This window comes from Garra rufa, chromosome 1 (assembly GCF_049309525.1).
Source record: "Garra rufa chromosome 1, GarRuf1.0, whole genome shotgun sequence".
Taxonomy (NCBI): Eukaryota; Metazoa; Chordata; class Actinopteri; order Cypriniformes; family Cyprinidae; genus Garra; species Garra rufa.
Window position 1 is genome coordinate 77,600,485 of NC_133361.1, and position 7,550 is coordinate 77,608,034.

Below are 7,550 nucleotides of genomic sequence, written 5' to 3' on the forward strand. Positions count from 1 at the left end.
TTCTGTCTCAGCTTCAAAGGGTGTGTCTTGTTACAGATTTCATAAAGAACATTTTTCAGTAGTTTTCATTGTCAAAAGTGATGCAGAAGTCACGCTATTGATATTAAAATATAGCTTGTGAAACCTTTAAAAGAGAGTCCTGTATTACTGCCCCCTAGAGGAACATACTGCTGTTTCGACATTCAAAATAATAAATTAATTATAATCAATATAGTCTTCTATCCTAACTTCAAAGGCTGTGTTTTGTAACTGGTTTCTAGAAAAACATGTTGATGGTAGTTTTAGTCACAGAACTATAATAGAACATATACTATTGAAAATTAAACCAATGCAAGAAGTAGTTTAAAATAAATAGTTTGACATTCAAACTTATGCATTTATTTAAAATCAATACAGTATTCTATTTCAACTTCAAAAAGTGTGTCTTGTTTATGATTCCCAAATTAACATTTTAAATTCAGGTTTTACTGTCATACGCCATTCAGGACACACGCTATTGAGTTAAATCTTGTAAATTCCTTTTTTTCCCTTTATTTGTCTTGAGTAGTTAAACTGTCCACTATTCTTAAACATATAAACATCTACATTCTACAGGTCTCATAAACTCTTTGGGTAGTAATTTTGTCTTCTGGGAAACATATAGTTTTTTTTTTTCTTTTTTTTTTTCTGAAGCTTCTGACATAATTCAGCTATTACTTTGTGTTGTGGACTATATGTAAACATCTTTGATGCAAAATGTTTTACTTTGGGACTTTAGAACAGTTCTAAAAAATAAAATGCATTTTGTGTGATCCCTCTTATTTTGGTTAAAAAAAGTAATAAAATAAAAACATTTAGCAGAGTCTGCAAGGGTTGTGTAAACTTTTGACCACAACTGTGTATATTCATAGAACTGTAAGTCAGACTAAGTCCTAGTAGTGAAGTCAAATGAACCCTTTGTACTCTACGACAGTGAGCAAATGTTTATATTTATTTATTGTTTACCAACTGTTACTTAGAATAAAAAATAAATAAATGTTACCCTCCAAAATAAACAATTTAAATAGATAAATAAATATATTAATTCATTCATTAATTTAAAAAAAAAATCAGTAATTCTTATTTTTCATGTTTGTCAGTTGCACTCATCCAGTAATTGTAATTATTGAACATGATTTTTTGTTGTTTAAATACCTTCTGTAATGGTTTATTATTATTATTGTTATTGTTATTATTATTATTATTATTATTTATTAATATCAGTGTTCATTGAGCAGTATCATTTCCTGTTTGAATAAATTTTCTATATTACATATCACTGAAATAACATATGTGACCCTGGACCACAAAACCAGTCTTAAGTCGCTGGGGTATATTTGTAGCAATAGCCAAAAATACATTGTATGGGTGAAAATTATAGATGTTTCTTTTATGCCAAAAATCATTAAGAAATTATGTAAAGATTATGTTCCATGAAGATTTATTGTAAAATTCCTACTGTAAACCTATCAAAATGTAATTTTTGATTAGTAATATGCATTGTTAAGAACTTAATTTGAACAATTTTAAAGGCGATTTTCTCAGTATTTAGATTTGTTTGCACTCTCAGATTCCAGATTTTCAAAAAGTTGTATCTCAGACAAGTATTGTCCTATCCTAACAAACCATACATCAATAGAAAGCTTATTTATTGAATTACAGTTTTGTCAAATTTAACCTCATGATTGGTTTTGTGGTCCATGGTCACATATGGGGCCATCCTCAATATTTTACTCAAAAGTATAGTAACTTTCAAACAACAACAACAAAAAATAGAATAATATACTGCCTCTCTAAGAGTGCTAGACTGTACTATCTAGGTGGTGGTAATGCATAATGAACTATTTATGTATGTTTGTTTATTTATATCTAGAGCTACATTGTAATTTGCTACATTGTAATTTGTATTGTTCCATACTCATATAATAAAATGTATTATGTATCAATAAAATAATATACTATATATGGACTTTTTTTTCAAACAGAAAAAAGTGTTTTTTTAAGAAACAAAACAGACTCTTTTGTGCTCATTTTTTTTTCTAATTGATGTATTGAATTAGAAATTCAGTTTCAGTTGCATGTGTTCACTTATAATTCTGTGACTAAAACCAACATTGAAATATTCTTCTAGAAACCAGTAACAAGACACAGCTTGTTAAGTTGTGATGGAAACTGCATGCAATTCAATTAATTTCTAAAATAGTTTGAATGTCAAACTCATTCAAAACAGCAGTATGTTCCTCTAGGGGGCAGTAATACAGGACTCTCTTTTAAAGGTTTCACAAGCTATATTTTAATATCAATAGCGTGACTTCTGCATCACTTTTGACAATGAAAACTACTGAAAAATGTTCTTTATGAAATCTGTAACAAGACACACCCTTTGAAGCTGAGACAGAAGCTTGTATTTATTTTAAACTAAATTATGTAATGTTTCATGTTCAATAGAATGTGTCTTATTATAGTGACATGATTGAAACCACCACCAAAATGTTCTTCTAGGAATCAGTAATAAGACACACCCTTAAGATTTGAGGAAATAAAACTGCAATCATTTTAAATGAATTTATTTACAGATTTGAATTGAATTCAATAGCATGTATCCTGATTTACATATGACAGTAAAACTTGCATGGAAATGCTCTTTTAGACCCAAGGAACAAGACACAGCCTGTGAAGTCGAGACAGAAAACTGTATGCATTTTAAATGAATTTATTTAAATAGTTTGAATGTCAAACTCAGTCGAAACAGCAGTATGTTCCTCTAGGGGGCAGTAATACAGGACACTCTTTTAAAGGTTTCACAAGATATATTTTAATATCAATAGCGTGACTTCTGCTTCACTTTTGACAATGAAAACCACTGCAAAATGCTCTTTATGAAATCTGTAACAAGACAAAGCCTTTGAAGCGGGGATACAAGCTTGTATTTATTTTAAACAAAATGATGTATTGCTTTATTTTCAATAGTATGTCCCAGCTAGAAAGGTTTCCTATTCTGGAAATGTTTTCAAGCTTTATTTTAGTTCCCATAATATTCTCCTAAAAGGTAGGATCACATTCCCTAAAAAACATTCTCCAAATGTTTATTGATAACATTGTTAGAACATTATCCTCTAGCAATCTAATAGAGATTCCCACCACACTAGATGTGGACTTACATTGCTCAGATGTCAAATTCTGGTTGAAAGTGAAAACCCAATCTTTGTTTGATGTCAAGCTCCAGCGTCATTAAATAACTCCAAAAACAGCATTACCAGCTTCACTTATTAGAAACCAGAACGTCATACATTTACACAAGTTTATTGAGATGAACAGAGGTTTAGATGTTGATTGAAAGTAATGGTTTGGTTTGATGTCACCATTAGGGTGAAAAGTGTTTGCTTTAGTGGGGCAATTTCACTCTTTTATTTTTCTTTCTTTGTGGCTGTAACTGTGATTGTTATGGCAACAACAGCAAGAGAAAATGTGATCAGATTACGTTAACAATATCATCTCGTGCTGATCTGATCACATCTAGAGTTTATTCTCTGCTATACAAAGTTATATTATATTTAATAAATATCCATCAGAAAAACTGTATTTTTACAACACACCATTTATGAATCACTTCAAGCTGATGAATGCTTGGACACACAAACATCAAGAATCAGTGTATGAATCTCAACAACGGTGACATGCTTCATGCCGCAATGCATTCTGGGAGCCCTGCATGAGTTGTGTATGATGCAGCCAGAATACTTTGCAGCATAAAGCATGTCACCATTGTTGAGATTCATATACTGATTCTTGATGTTTGTGACAAAAAAATTTGTTTTTTTAAAATTCTGGTGAACTTCTGTCTTCAGAACTATCAAGTGCAAGCATGTCAGACTAGCTAATAATCATATCATTATCATCCGACCATATTTACTCATACTGCTTTTACCATACCACATAACTACAGCAGCTACAGAAAAATATCAGTCTAATTTTGCTTAACTAAAGCAAACACTTCTCACCACAATGGTAACAACAAACCAAACTATTACTTTAAAATAGACATCAAAATTTAAACCTCTGTCAAACTCAGTAAGATCTTTTGTAAACAAAGTTTGGGTTTTTACTTTTGACCAAAAATTTGACTTCTGAGCAACATTTGAGTCTGCATCCAATATCCAATGGGAAGGTTCCCACTTAAATCCATGAAAATGTTAGAGGATAATGTTGTTATTAATAAACATTTGTAGATTGTTTTTAGAGAATGTTATTCAGCCTTTTATGAGAATATTCTGGGAACTAAAATAAAACTTGCCACTGAAAACATTACCAGAACATATAGCATAATGTTCTCTGAGTATTATTACAACAATAACATTCCTAGCTGGGGTGTTCTGTTATAGTTCTGTGGCTAAAACCACCACCACAATGTTTGATAATCTGTAACAAGACACACCCTTTAATGTAGTGATATAAAACTGTCTCATAAATATTTTTGGTTACTTTTTTAATATTTTAGATAGATTTTCAAATTCAAGTCAATACAATGGCAACACAACACTTTTGCCAGCTTTGACTGAATTGTTGAATTTCTATGGCACGTGTTCTGTTACTGTTGTCTGACCAAAACAAATGAAAAAACAAAAAACAACAAAAAAATGTTCTAATAAAAACAGAAATAAGACACACACCATGAAGGTGATAGAGAAGTGTGTTTATATGAATTTATTTATTGGTTTATTTCAATAGCAACTTTTTGGTGTCACAGTTTGTGAATACAATGAACATTAAAATGTTCTCACAAGGAGCTGGAATAATCCTACTGCATAACCACTGGATTATGGAATGATAATGATAATTAATATTGTTTTGCTTTTATTCATTTTATTTATTTATTAATAGTAATAATATATAACCACAATCACATATCTTGTTTACAGTATTTCTTATTGAAATGCAAGTGAGCATTATAAGCGTTTGTCTTTATATCTTTCAGAGACATTGGTGCTAAAATTGCTCTTGTTTTGTTAACTAAAAAAAAACCACAAACAAAAAAAGATTCTGATGGGAAACCATTAATGTTTTATCCTTTTATGTGTACTTTGTAGACGGTCCCTAGCTGGCCTAAACACGAACTCGCTGCTGCTAGAGCCTTTATGCGTTACAACATATCGATGAGGATTTAAACAAATAAACTGTCAGCTGTGTCAAATTCTACGTTTAGATATTTTACAAATAAGCTAATTTTTATACAGTTAAACTCATCCACTTAGGATCTATTGACGTTTTTCGCGGCTGAATATCTGTCAAACATCCAACATCAAACGTCGAACCAACTTTATATCGGTGTGATTCACTGATATAAGTTGGTAAGGAGTTAATCTATTAACGTGGGATGTACTGTGTCAATTGTTTGTCCTTTCCTTGCTTAAATGTGTTGCACTATTGCTGTGAGTAGAAATAGATTTTATATATTTATTTTGTGTGGTATGTTGTAAGTGAGATCTTATACTGTGTGAAACACTATTGTGTAAACCAAGGAAGGATAATACAGTTAAGAGGAAACTGTTGCAGTTGGTCTTATGCTATGTGTGCTTATGGTATGTTTGTGATTTATTGCAGAAATGGAGTGTTTCGGGGTGTAATTGCCGCTTTCCCCTATTATAAATGTGAGCATTGTATTGTACCTCCAAGGTGTATTTTATATTTTGTTTGTGGTTTTCTTTGTTTTTTTGTTTTTTTTTGTTGAAGGGATGGTTTTTGATGAATGGTCTGGCAAACAGTAAACTAACATTGTGCAACACTTACCCAAAGCTAGCTTCTAGCGTAGAATTGGGGTGGTTTCTTATGTACTAATCAGTTTGAGCTTGTTGTGTACCGGATTTCCATATTTGGGGTGCTGTGTTAACTAAGATTGAGGTATTTGATACACTGTGTGATAGTGAGGTTTTGCTATTGGCCATTTGTGTGCCTATGGACAGTGCTATTTGCCAACCTTCAATATTTTAATGATACTATTTGTGATAATAAAGTAAGATATAATTTTTTTTGTATACCAGCCTTTGTCTTCCTTGATCCTTTAACATACCTGTTGAGGGGAACTAGGCAACCCTGATAGAGCAACTTTTCATAATGTTACACATGGAATTGAGTTACACCTCTTCATAATCACAATTTGAGGGAATCTACTGTAATCACTCAATGTTTGAAACTACAGTAAAGCAGATGGTCTGGAATGGCCTCAAAAGTACAAAACCAAAAAAGCTTTATGATGAAACAAAAAGATGAAGGATGCATGAAGGTGAGCAGATGTAGCCCACATTCAGCTCCGGTGTGAACATAGACTTGATTTCACACAGCTTTTTCCTCAATACACTCTTGAACAAAGAACACAGATAAAGTCTTACATTTGCTATTGTTATGTAAGTGTGATCGAAAACAATGTTTAAGTACTTTGACTACAATTGAATGTCTTTCAAAATGAATGTGTAAATGATGGTAGAAATTGCTCCTTTTTCTAAACCTCTTCTTGCATTGAAGAAAACGGCAGTTTCTTTCCAGAATGAGTTTTCAAATGACGTTTCATGTTGCTTTGACATGTGAAACTCTTCTCACACTGAACACACTTGTACGCTTTCTCTCCAGTGTGAACTCTCATGTGAATCTTAAGGTTTACTTTAACATTGAAACTCTTTCCACACTGTTTACAGGTAAAACGTTTCTCTCCAGTGTGAATGCTCAAGTGAACCCTGAGGTTTCCTTCTCTTTAACAACTCTTTCCACAGTGATGACACATGAAAGGCTTTTCTCCCATGTGAGTTACTACATGATTCTTAAGATGTTCCCTCCATGTGAAACTCTTTTTGCACTGATGACATTTAAAACTCTTCTTTCTTGAGTGAACATTCATGTGCTTATTAAGGTTTACACTTTGTCTGAAACTCTTCCCACATTGATCAATATGGTTTCTCTCCAGTGTTGACTTCTCATGTGTGTCTTCAGGTTTCCTTTATAAGTGAAACTCTTTCCACACTGGGGGCAGGTGAAAGGCTTCTCTCAAGTGTGAATTTTCATGTGGACAGTAAGCGTAATTTTCTGTGTAAAACTCTTTCCACATTGAGGACATATGAACGGCTTCAATTCGGTGTGAATGTTCATGTGAGTCTTAAGAACTCCACTTCGTGTGAAACTTTTTCCACAGAGTTTGCAGGAGTAAGGTTTCTCTCCAGTATGATTTCTCATGTGGATTTTAAGTAGATTTTTTTAGTGTAAAACTCTTTCCACATTCCCAGTCAACACGTGAGATCATGTGATGATCACAGTGACATCACACAATCCTCATACTGTGAGCCTCACCATGTGTGTAAAGCGTGAGCTCAAGGTGAGTTCATCTGATCCTCATACTGTGATCCTCACCATGTGTGTAAAGCGTGAGCTCAAGATGAGTTCATCTGATCCTCATACTGTGATCCTCACCATGTGTGTAAAGCGTGAGCTCAAGGTGAGTTCATCTGATCCTCATACTGTGATCCTCACCTTGTGTGTAAAGCGTG